The following is a 13,623-nucleotide window of genomic DNA, read 5'->3' as shown; positions in this document are numbered from 1 at the left end:
AACAATAGTGGGGAGATGACGCACCCCATCATAATGCCGATTTCAAGTGACTGCCATCTTGTAGTGTATTTTTTCATTGTAAACCTCATGAAAGCCAAACGAAAATATTTCATTATAATGTCCCTAATCTTTTCCGGAAAGTGGAAATAGTTTAATGCCATATCAATTAATTCGTGGGGAACCGACCCATATGCGTTGGCTAGATCAAGCCAAATTACATGAAGGTCTGACTGTGTCTTTTTGGCCGACATAATTGATCCCCAAATCATTTCCGCATGCTCCAGACAACCGGGAAACCCGGGCACCCCAGCCTTTTGTACTGATGTATTTATATATTTATTACTCATTATAAAGGATGTCATTCGTTGAGCAATAACACCGAAAAATATTTTTCCTTCAATATTTAAAAGTGATATAGGACGGAAATTCGGAATACCTTTTGAATTCATCTCCTTTGGTATCCAAATACCATTAGCAAGGCACCAGTCTTGTGGCACAGTACCCTGCTTCCAAGTCCTCTGAAGGAGGCCAGTCAACTTTCTGAGGACACGAGGACAATTTTTATATAATTTATACGAAATTCCATTAACTCCTGGGGCACTACCAGCCAGAGCCTTACGTACGAAATCAAGGACTTCCCCAAATTTAATATGCTGGATGTCAAAGCTAAATATTGGGTCCTTTAGTATTGGTAGGTTTTCCATGAAAGAAATTGGAATATTACTCGACTTATCTGTATATGTTTTATATAAATGGTCCTCGATTTCCTTCTGTGATACATCGAGTTGGCCACTTTTTGATTCAACGAAAAGTTTCTTAGCGAATCCATATGGATTCGTATAAAATGATTTCCGGGCCTGGTGTCTTTTCTTTCGTTTCTTCCGTTGGTTTTCTGCTCTTGATATTTTTAGAATTTCTTGTTTAATTTCATTTAAGAGAATTAATATTCCCTCTTTTTCTTGCAAATGAGATTCTTTAAGACGGCGTTTTAATAACCGTTGTTCAGATCTTAATTTTCCTTTTTTCATTTGTCGTCTGTTTGGTTTTTTTTCCACGTTTTTTCCTCCGCCAGACACTATGCCAAATCTATCATAACAAACGTCATATGTGATCTTGCAAAATATGCCCATTTGCTTTTCAATGGGACCTTTAAGGTGAACCGATCGTAAAAACGAGAGCTCTTCATCAAGATTTGACCAAACAGCCTCCTGGTTACCTTTAGGCCATTGAATTTTTGGTTTGCTGGGAATGTCTCCTGGGGGCTGATGTTCAACAATGGAATCCTGAACACTGTGGGTGTAGTCCTGGTTCGTAGTCCCATCGGTCGATTTATATTCACGGTTAGGTGAACAATGTTGTTGACACCAACGTGCCTTATGGATTCTTAAACCGCGCAAACTCTTAAAGGTTCTTCCGCAGTCACATGTTGTAGCCGGGTACAATTCCAATTCGTTGCCATTAGAATCAGGTTGATGGGTGATATATTCTCCCTCCCCGCTACATTCACCGTGAGGGCATTTTCCTTTTGTTTTACTTCTCATGGTTTATAAGGAATTTCTTGCCTTTCCAAGATGTCACTTCGTCTTTCCAAAGGGTCGCTTCGTCTTTCCAAAGGGTCATCTTACTTTCCAGAGAGTCTTAGTGTTCAAATTCTACATACAACATGTGACCACATGTGCTTTTACTTTGCCCTCATATAATTATACATATAATTATACATATAATTACATACATATATTATTATATATATGATTATATACATATATATATAATTATACATATAATTATATACATATATAATTATATATATATATTTATATACATAATTATATACGTATATAATTATATATATAATTATATACATAATTATATACATATATATAATTATATATATAATTATATATAATTATATATAAATAATTATATACATATATATATAATTATATATATAATTATATACATATATATAATTATATATATAATTATATACATATATATATTATATATACAATTATATACATATATATATATGTTATTATATATAATTATATACATATATATATAATTATATATATATAATTATATATAATTATATATACATAATTATATGCATATATATAATTATATATATAATTATATACATAATTATATATATAATTATATATATAATTATATATATATCATTAGATATATATATAATTATATATGTAATTATATATAATTATATATAAATAATTATATACATATATATATAATTATATATATAATTATATACATATATAATTATATATATAATTATATACATATATATAATTATATATACAATTATATACATATATATATGTTATTATATATAATTATATACATATATATATAATTATATATATAATTATATATAATTATATATACATAATTATATGCATATATATAATTATATATATAATTATATACATAATTATATATATAATTATATATATATAATTATATATATATCATTAGATATATATATAATTATATATGTAATTATATATATACATATAGTTATATGCATTATAATATGTGTATATATATTGTGAGAACTAGGTATATATATATATATATATAGATTTTTATATATATATATATATATGCACATGCATATGTGCTAGCTTATGTGTATATGTGTGTATATGTCCAGCTGCCGGAGAGGTTAAATCTCTGTGATAATAAAACATACACAATATGCCACTGCTCAGTCATATTACTATTTCAGTTTGTTAGTTTACAACGAGGGGTAGGGGGCGAGAAAGTACAATATGTGTAGCACAAGCATTTTGTGTCACGGTCGTTATGTGCAGATATCTTTCGAAGAAAAAAATGTAAAAGTCCTATGGCGATAGGTGAGTGGCGGCGTGCACAGGCTTAGCGGGCTGGAAGAGGCGGCCAGTGATTTATCTAACATCGTCAACTAAATCGTTTCCAGGGTGGAAGCCACTTCGGTGGATGATCTGGCGTCGGAGCAGCCTTTTCTAGGGTTACACTACTCACCCATGAATTTGGGAAGGGTGTAGAAAAGGTGACTTATAAATTCTATACCCTTTTATTAGCTGGTTGGCTTCCTGGGGTCGGCGGCTGCTCTATATTTGCAGGAGAACCAAGATAAAGTTGAAGAAAAATAATAAACAAGAAAAATCAAAATTTTATCAGGAGAGGAATAACCTAACTGTTGCTACGTGGAATGTGAGAACTTTGCTAGATGTCCTGGATAGTGAAAGACCTGAGCCTAGGACAGCTATTGTTGCAAGAGAGCTCGCTAGGTACAACACACATTGCGGCATTGTCTGAAACACGATTGCGTGGTGAGGATCAATTGGTAGAGGTGGGCTCGGGATACACTTTTTTTTTGGAAAGGAAAACCATCGGGGCTGAGACGAAAAGGTGGAATTGGCTTTGCAGTGCGTTCTGATTTGGTGAAGAGGATTGAACAGCCAATCTGTGTAAGTGACAGAATTATGATGATGCGCTTCCCTCTTGCACACAATAGGTATATGACGATTTTATCTGTGTATGCCCCAACCATGAGTAATGATGAAGACACCATCACGGCGTTTTTCCGTGATCTCAGTCGTACCATTTCCTCTATTCCTATATCTGAGAAAATCTCACTCAAGTGTGATCTAAATGCAAGGGTTGGCAAGGATCATCATACCTGGGACTCACTCGACCGGTCTGGTGGGATCAACAGTAATGGTCTGCATCTTCTCCATCTATGCACTCAATTTGACCTTGCTATCTGTAACACTTTCTTCAGCCACAAGGAGGGCCATAGGTTTACATGGACTCATCCTCGTTCAAAACAAGGTCACTTGATTGATTACATTATTTCCAGGAAGACAGATTTGCGGGACATCTGTAGTGTGTGTGTGTTACGCGTGGAGCTGAATGCGATATAGATCACTTTTTGGTACGCGGGAAGTTGAAAATCTGTATATGGAGGAAGTATAGGTTAGGTGGTGTTAGGATTTCCAGGCGGGTTGATGTGTCCAGGCTGGGTGATCCAAATGTACATGAAAAGCTTCGATCCATATTTAATTCTGCTGATTTTGATGGGTCGTGGACGCATTTTAAAAATACAATCTATGAAATAAGTGTAGATGGTCTTGGCTTCCGAAAATCTAAACATCAGGATTGGTTTGATGATAATGATTCTGAAATTACTCAACTCTTAAGTGCTAAAAATGAGTTGCATCATAAGATGTTGTCTGCCTCTCATGGAGGTCGAGAGTCCCTCTGACAGTCACTTAAAGCAAACAAGGATATTCTCCAAAAGCGACTCCACCAAATGAAGAATCAGTGGTGGGCTAAATTCGCCAACCAAATCCAGATGGCTTTTGATTGTAAAGACCCCAAACGCATGTACCATTTGCTTAAAAAAGCTTTTGGTCCTCAAACACTATCTACATCTCCTCTACTCTCAAGTGATGGAATTGCCCTTATAAAGGATCCTTCGTTGGACCGAGCATTATTCTGATCTCTTTGAGAACCCCTCTAATGTTGATGAGGACGTCATCAATGAATTCTTATCATAACAGAAGCTTATCCATGAAATGTCTGTGTTCCAATCTGAGAATGAAATTAGAGATGCAATCAAGGAAGTGAACGTTCGGAGGGCTCCAAGGCTTGATGGTATTCCTTTGGAAGTCCTCTTAAATGGGGGGTGATAAACTTGTTCATGAAATTCCTCATCTTATCACTGATGTCTGGAAGGGTGTTCTCGTCCATCAGGATTGGGTTGATGCAATTCTTATATCACTGTACAAGGGAAAGGGGCACAACACCGACTGTGGAAGTTATCGTGGGATAAGTTTGTTGGAAGCAGTTGGCAAGGTATTTTCCAGAGTTCTACTCAATAGATTGTTAAAGTATATTTGTCCATCCGTCATTCCAGAAAGCCAAAGTGGCTTTCGTCCGGGCAGAGGAACCACGGACTTGACCTATGCTCGGCAGTTGCAGGAGAAATGTACTGAACACCGTGTCCCGCTTTATCAGGTTTTTGTTGATTTGATTAAGGCTCTTGATACGGTGAACAGAAGTGCCCTATGGATAATTCTGGAGAAGTTGGGATGCCCACCTCAATTTCTACGATTACTCAGGGAGCTCCACACCAATATGAAGGCTCGGCTGAACTTCAACGGATACCTATTGGAACCCATTTCGGTTGACAATGGTGTGAAGCAGGGTGATATCCTATCACCTACACTTTTTTCAATTTATTTTGAAACTATGTTATCGTATGCCTTTAGGGAATGCTCTCTATGTGTTTATTTGCGTTTCAGAACCACAGGTAGAGTCTTTGATCTTCATCATTTTCATGCTTCTACAAGGACCTTTAAACAACTGGTTCGTGAATTGCTTTATGCGGATGACGCCGATCTCGTGGCCCATGGTGAGAGGGATATGCAGGGTATCATGAATCTGTTTTCGGGATCTGTGCGTCTTTTGGGCTTACTATTAGTCTTAAGAAGACTAAGATCATGTTCACACTTCCACCCGGTAGTTTGTATGTGGAACCAAATATTTTTGTCAACAACCAGAGACTTGCCGTGGTTGACATATTTGTATATTTGGATAGTACTCTCGCCAGAGATGGAAACCTGGATGCTGAGGTCAACTATAGGATACAGCGTGCCACTAAGGCTTTTGGTGGTTTAGAGAAGCGAGTATGGTCTGACAGGGGTATAACTATTCATACAAAGATCAGTGTCTATCAATCTTGTATTATACAATCCCTGGTTTACGCTTCTGAGGCCTGAAGAACTTATGGTAGACACATAAAAGTCATGGAGAGAGTGCACCAGAAATTCCTGAGACACATTCTGGGCATCAGATATGGATGTTCTCATGCGGGCTGACGTACCTTGTATCGAGAAGTTGATTATACGCAACCAGATGAGGTGGGATGGACATCTGACAAGGATGGGCGACGATAGATTGCCAAAGCGCCTGTTCTATGGTGAAATTACACAAGGAAAGCGTCCACAACATAAACCGAGGAAACGCTTTAAGGATAACATCAAAGATAATCTTAAAGCTCTTGGTATTGACGTGTTCAGTTGGGAAAGTGCTTCCAATGATCGTAAACAGGAGCGCTCCTTGGTCTATCATGGCGGTGATAGTTTTAAGAAGAAAAAATATGAGCATGCAAAAAAGAAGCGTGATATACGGAAGAAGAATCTATCAGATATATCAGGTCTGTCGGAGGATTTCATGCAGAACCACACCTGTGATTTATGCGGTAAAATTACTTTATCCGGAGCTGGCCTAGCGAGCCACAAGCGTTCACATGGAGATCAATCTTTCTTTGATGGGGAAAACATTGCAGGGCACAGATGTTCTGTTTGCTCTGTGGTCTGTAAATCGAGTGCAGGCTTGAAGCGTCATATGAGCGTCCAGAGTAGAGCAGCACCAGTTGGCATCGCTCAATCTCAGCTTTAGTGTGACCGTTATATATATATATATATATGTATATATATATATATATATATATATATATATATATATATATATATATATATATATATATATATATACCGGGTTTTGAATAAGTCCTGTTACATTTTTATTTTTATAAATTCATGTATTATTATTGATTGTAACTAACATTTAAGTACGTCTAATTAATACTTATATATTGCAGATACAATATTGACTCCTGAGAAAATCCTAAATTATAAGTACAACCCAATGGAAGGAAAAAGAAATGAAATCCCCGTTTTGCTGCGCGCGGGTCACAAACAAACTGACATTGCAAAGCTACTAAACGTCAATAGAATGACTGTCTATCGTGTTGCCCAACGTCTGAATAACTCGGAGACCCTCAAGGATCGACCTCGATCAGGAAGGCCTAAAAAAATTAGGCGTGGAACCATCAAAAAGGCCTTTGAAAATGATCCTGAGCCGAAAATGACGAGACTGGCACAAAAGATGAAGATTTCTGTATCCACAGTGTCCAAGGTGGTCAAGAGCATGGGAGGAAAGAGTCTAAGACATTCCAAGAAACCCCTATTGAGTGCTGCAATGATTCATAAACGTCTGGAGAGGAGCACCCGCCTGTTGAATGACTCAAAGAGCCACGGGAATCGTATCCTCATTTTCTCCGATGAGAAAACATTCACTGTCGATCCAGTCTTCAACAGGCAGAACGACCGGGTCGTAAGCTTTGGGAATGATGTCTCTAACCACAAGAGAGTGTCAACCACCAAGCATCCAGCATCTGTCATGATGCTTGGGGTCGTAGCATCCAATGGGGAGAAGATGCCTCCGGTGTGGTTTGAACAGGGATACAGGCTAACCTCCGCTGTTTACAAAGACATTTTGGAAACTAAAGTTCTTCCATGGGTTAAAAAGATTACCAAGAAAGCAGATTACGTGTTCCAGCAGGACGGCGCACCCGCACACACCGCCAAAATTGCGCAGAACTGGTTAGAGACTAACATGAGCTTCTGGCCCAAAGACTTTTGGCCTCCACAGTCGCCAGATTTGAACCCCCTTGATTTCAGTGTGTGGGCGCATATTGAGGCAAGGGCCTGTAAGATCCGCCACAGTAACACAAATGAGCTGAAAGCCTCTTTGACCGAGCATGGGCGTCCATGAAGAAGGACTACGTCAGGAAGGCCTGTAAGAGTTTCCGACCTCGGTTGGAACGTGTCATTGCCGCCAAAGGTGGCCACATTGAATGATATGATGCCTTGTATACTAATAAATCATTGTGTAACCAAACTTGTTTTATTCTACCCAAAATGACGCACCAAGCTTAATTTGAATAGGAAAATCTACAATGTAGCAGGACTTATTCAAAACCCGGTATATATATATATATATATATATATATATATATATATATATATATATATATATATATATATATATATAAAATGTATGAATTTACTACTTTATGAAACGATTTTGCTATTATTATTGTTGATGTTTACACTAACCCCCTCCAGGAAAAGAAATGAAACTCTTTATTTGTCCCCCCTGGCAAACAAATGGAACCAAATTTTTTTAAATTTAAATTTTAATTTTATCTGCATGTTTTTTGAGCGAAAAATTGAAAGAATTTCTAATTTTGTATGGCAAAATCTGTAAAAGAAAATCTCACATTATAAGTTATGTTTTCATTATCCTCCCTCGCTGGCGAAGAAATGAAATGAAATTTATGTTTCTATTTTTTTAAGAGAAATAATTGAAAGGAAGGAAGTGTTAAATTCCATTCCAGTTTTGTAGACAACTGTGTTCTTAGCACAGAAATACAACGGAATCTAGTTTAGTAAATGGAAAACGTACAGAAACTTAATGAATCGAAGGGTGCTTAAAATTCCATTCTAGGTGTTTAGGCAAAAAACAAAACAAACAAAAAAAACGACTATGGTAGGTAGGCGCGAACGTGAAAATATAATGTGAAGTGTCCGGCACGTTAACCACTACGCCATGGAGCACTGCGACTGAGTTCAGTGATTTTAAGTAACTTAACATGAAAGAAGTGAACGGTTGTATAATGCAATGTGATATGAAAGTGCATTTACCTGAATATCGGCTGCTAAGTGTTATTCGATGAGTGTACGCTGAAAGAAAAACAAACGTGTTATAAGTAAGACTTGGAGACCAATTGAGTTTTTAGTAATACATGGAATCAAAGGTTAGTTCTATTCGATTAATTCCATGGTGCGTTTCACTCAGTAGAAAGCATGGAACGAAAAGGAACGTTAAAATTCCATTCCATTTTTTAAGCAACTACAAAACGAAATAAAACAGAAATGATGTTTTATATTTTTTATTTTATAAAAAAAATGGAAAGAATAATTTTTTTAGTGTAAAAATGTTGGAAAAAAAAGACATTATTGTTTATGTTCCCAGTAAGCACCTCTCGGCGAAGAAATGAAACTCAATTTATTTATTTATTTGTTCCCCCCTTCCCTGGCAATCAGATGTAACTGAATGTTTTGTTTTTAGTTGTACCTGAATGTTTTTGAGCGGAAAATTGAAAGAATCACTAATTTTGTATAGAAAAAACTGGTAACAGAAACCCACGTTATAAGTTATGGTTTAATTCTCCCCACTCGCTGGCGAATAAGTGAAACTGAATGCATGTGTTTTTTAAGAGAAATATTTAAAAGGAAGGAAGTGGGAAAATCTATTCGCGTTTTTAGGCAACTGTTTAAATAAACATAATTAACGAAAAGTTGGCATTCGGCTAGTTTGGGGCATGTTAGTGTATTTCATGAAAGAAAGAAAAACGTAAAAAAAATAATTATGTAAATTCGGCGTTCTACAGTAGAAGACAGTGAACGGGGTAAGCCTAAACGGACTATACATTTTGTAAGCGCGTTTTACGTGAATGGCGCAATCGATAAAATTACATGGAAGAAGTGAACGGTTGTATAATGCGATGTGATATAAAAGTCCATTTACCTAAATATCGGCTGCTAAGTGTTATTCGATGAGGCTACACTGAAAGAGAAACAAACGTGTCATAATTAAAGTTGGATACGTAAGTAAGAGTTGGAGACCAATTCAGTTTGTGTTAAAACATGGAATCAAAGGTTAGTTCGTTTCGTTTTTTTAGTAAACACAATTTTCTATGTGTAAACTGAAGTCGTATTGCAGAACACGAATTTCTGTAAGAGAGTGTTTGAATAGTATGCTATGCAATTTGTTGAAGTAATAAAAATGGTAATTAAGCAACGTAAAAGTAAGTGTTGGATAAGAATTAATGTTTGTGGGAATGTCGGTATCGGTTAATTCTGTGGTGTGTTTCACCCAATAGGTAGCATAGAACCGAAAGGCACGGTAAAATTCCATTCCAGTTTTTTAAGCAATTACGAAGTAAAGAAAACCCAAAACCGGCGTTCTTTCGTAACTGTCCCTTGTGAACGATCCCGGAAACGGTGTAAGTGGTGGCGAGGGAAGGAGGAATTAATTAGAGAGAAAAATTTTACTACTTTCATTGATTTTAACCGATTGTGGCAGTGAACTCTCAGCAGAAAAAATATAGAAATCTACGATTATCGAGGAAGTGGAGAGGTAATATGCCTATAACACACCTCAGATATTGTGCTGCATTTTCCGCATATTACATTTGCATGAAATGTCTTGATTTTTAACCCTATTATGGTCAAAATCATAGGAGAAAAATGAGTCCATTATATATATATATATATATATATACACGAGCAAACAGTTAATAAAACATGTTAAAAACACTTTGAAATGAGTTAAAAACATATTTAATCTGAAAAGGAAACACTAGATAAGTGGATAGTCCTTAATCCGCAGAATTTCAAAGAAATACTTTCCTTCTTATCAGAGGGTAGGAATTAGCAAAATGCGGGATCGGATTTTGTATGCAAAAGTATTTGATGAAACAACAGTTTTTATTATATATATATATATAGGGAGGAAGGGATTATAGGAGATCAGAAAAAAATTAACATTGCTGAATTCAAATCCCAAACAAAGGAAACCAAAGTATACCAGATTCTCTTCGGTCTCCGTTTATATCTGTATCCCCAGCAAAATTGCCGTTCGTCTTCTGTTTTTTTTTATTTGAAACCGACAGACCGATGTCTTTCTAATCTTCTATAACACATATATAAATAAATATTATGCCCTTATTTGGAAATTTTCTTAACAAACAAACACTCTGCTGGGGTTCTCTTCCATTAACCCTACATAGGTATATAGTAAGATAGATGTTATGGCAAATATAAAATGTCATATTTTCGTATTAAGATAAATATAATTTAAAGTCTGCTTTTTATGTCTTTTACTCCACCACCTTCTTCCGCTACCCGTGCTAAAATCTTATTGACAATTGTGGGACCATAGAATTTATTGCGAGTAGGTATTTAGTACTTTCACATGTCTACCAAGTGCAAATGCTGTCTGCGAGATCCCGTGTAACACAACATAGAAGCGTTCACTCTTCCAAGATAAAAACTTAGGCAGAATGCCAGGCTTCATTGTTTATTAGTTCTAAATTCATGGCGGCATTTTTATTTCCATTATCAGTCGTTGACCCACACCCAACCTGTTTTTAGCTTTCCCTTTCATTAATTTCTCGTAAGAAAATATTTACATTTTCAGAAAGATAATCCAATGAACGAATATATGTTAGTTAATAACCTCGAGTTTAAAATAAAATCTACTTAGCAATAAATCCCTTGAATATTAAAAATAACTACGCAAGTTTTAGATTCGTTAACAAATTATTTAAAACTAGAACGAAAACTGACTTATAAATCATTTAATAAATATTTTTTTAAATTACTTTGTTTTCTAAAATTTTCCGAGTTAACTTTATGAAATAACGTTTTTACATATGTGACCAATGTCCATTTCAAATTCGCGCCACGAAAATACATCATTTTAGACTTACGACAACTGCCAATAAATACTGAACGTATCCTTTTCTCTCATCACGAGTCGGGTCAAGATCAAAGTGTAGTATCTGTTCCGGCAGATGCTGCAAGCTATGACTAGCTATGACTAGCAAAGACCAGATGTGGGGGCAACCCCACATGCCTGACCTTTAACCAGCTCCCATTTCCCACCTTTCGGGAGCTGGTCCCCCCTTTCCCTTCCCCTTCCCTTCACTCCTCACATTAAAAATTGGCCTTGTGCCTAATTTGCTCGGTGGGGGAGCAAATAAATACCATCTGTTCCGGCAGATACTGCAAGCTATGACTAGCTAAGACTAGCTATGACTAGCAAAGACCAGATGTGGGGGCAACCCCACATGCCTGACCTTTAACCAGCTCCCATTTCCCACCTCTCGGGAGCTGGTCCCCTTTTCCCTTCCCCCTCCCTTCACTCCTCACATTAAAAATTGGCCTTGTGCCTAATTTGCTCGGTGGGGGAGCAAATAAATACCATCTGTTCCGGCAGATACTGCACTTGGGATGGTTTGTGCCAGTCAATGGAGGGGAGACCCTCTATACTGGGACAATTATTATTTTTGGTAACCAGAGTGACCCCTTTTAGGGGAGCTGGTTTTTACCTCACATTAAAAACGGCCTTGTGCCTAATTTGCTCAGTGGGGGAGCAAATAAATACCATCTGTTCCGGCAGATGCTGCAAGCTATGACTAGCTATGACTAGCAAAGACCAGATGTGAGGGCAACCCCACATGCCTGACCTTTAACCAGCTCCCATTTCCCACCTCTCGGGAGCTGGTCCCCTTTTCCCTTCCCCCTCCCTTCACTCCTCACATTAAAAATTGGCCTTGTGCCTAATTTGCTCGGTGGGGGAGCAAATAAATACCATCTGTTCCGGCAGATACTACACTTAAGATGGTTTGTACCAGTCAATAGAGGGGAAACCCTCTATACTGGGACAATTATTATTTTTGGTAACCAGAGTGCCCCCTTTTTGCCTACTTTTAGGGGAGCTGGTTTTTACCTCACATTAAAAACGGCCTTGTGCCTAATTTGCTCAGTGGGGGAGCAAATAAATACCATCTGTTCCGGCAGATACTGCAAGCTATGACTAGCTATGACTAGCAAAGACCAGATGTGGGGGCGACCCCACATGCCTGACCTTTAACCAGCTCCCATTTCCCACTTCTCGGGAGCTGGTCCACTTTTCCCCTTCCCCCTCCCTTCACTCCTCACATTAAAAATCGGCCTTGTGCCTAATTTGCTCGGTGGGGGAGCAAATAAATACCATCTGTTCCGGCAGATACTGCAAGCAAAGACCATATGTGGGGGCGACCCCACATATAAGACCTTGGTCAATGTAGGGGCAACCCTTCATACCAATTGTCACTACCCAGCTCCCCTACTCCCCGGGGAGTTGGTCCCCATTTCCCCATCACTCCTCACATTAAAAATCGGCCTTGTGCCAAATTTGCTCGGTGGGGGAGCAAATAAATACCATCTGTTCCGGCAGATGCTGCAAGCTATGACTAGCAAAGACCAGCTATGACTAGCAAAGACCAGATGTGGGGGCAACCCCACATGTCTGACCTTAAACCAGCTCCCATTTCCCACCTCTCGGGAGCTGGTCCCCTTTTTCCCTTCCCCCTCCCTTCACTCCTCACATTAAAAATCGGCCTTGTGCCTAATTTGCTCGGTGGGGGAGCAAATAAATACCATCTGTTCCGGCAGATACTGCAAGCAAAGACCATATGTGGGGGCGACCCCACATATAAGACCTTGGTCAATGTAGGGGCAACCCTTCATACCAATTGTCACTACCCAGCTCCCCTACTCCCCGGGGAGTTGGTCCCCATTTCCCCATCACTCCTCACATTAAAAATCGGCCTCGTGCCTAATTTGCTCGGTGGGGGAGCAAATAAATACCATCTGTTCCGGCAGATACTACACTTAAGATAATTTGTACCAGTCAATGGAGGGGAAACCCTCTATACTGGGACAATTATTATTTTTGGTAACCAGAGTGCCCCCTTTTTGCCTACTTTTAGGGGAGCTGGTTTTTACCTCACATTAAAAACGGCCTTGTGCCTAATTTGCTCAGTGGGGGAGCAAATAAACACCATCTGTTCCGGCAGATACTGCAAGCAAAGACCATATGTGGGGGAAACCCCACATATAAGACCTTGGTCAATGTAGGGGCAACCCTTCA

Source organism: Euprymna scolopes, chromosome 12 (genome assembly GCF_053919585.1).
Source record: "Euprymna scolopes isolate OS-2025 chromosome 12, ASM5391958v1, whole genome shotgun sequence".
Classification (NCBI taxonomy): domain Eukaryota; kingdom Metazoa; phylum Mollusca; class Cephalopoda; order Sepiida; family Sepiolidae; genus Euprymna; species Euprymna scolopes.
The sequence above is the reverse complement of the archived record's forward strand: the minus strand, read 5'-3'. Positions refer to the sequence as shown.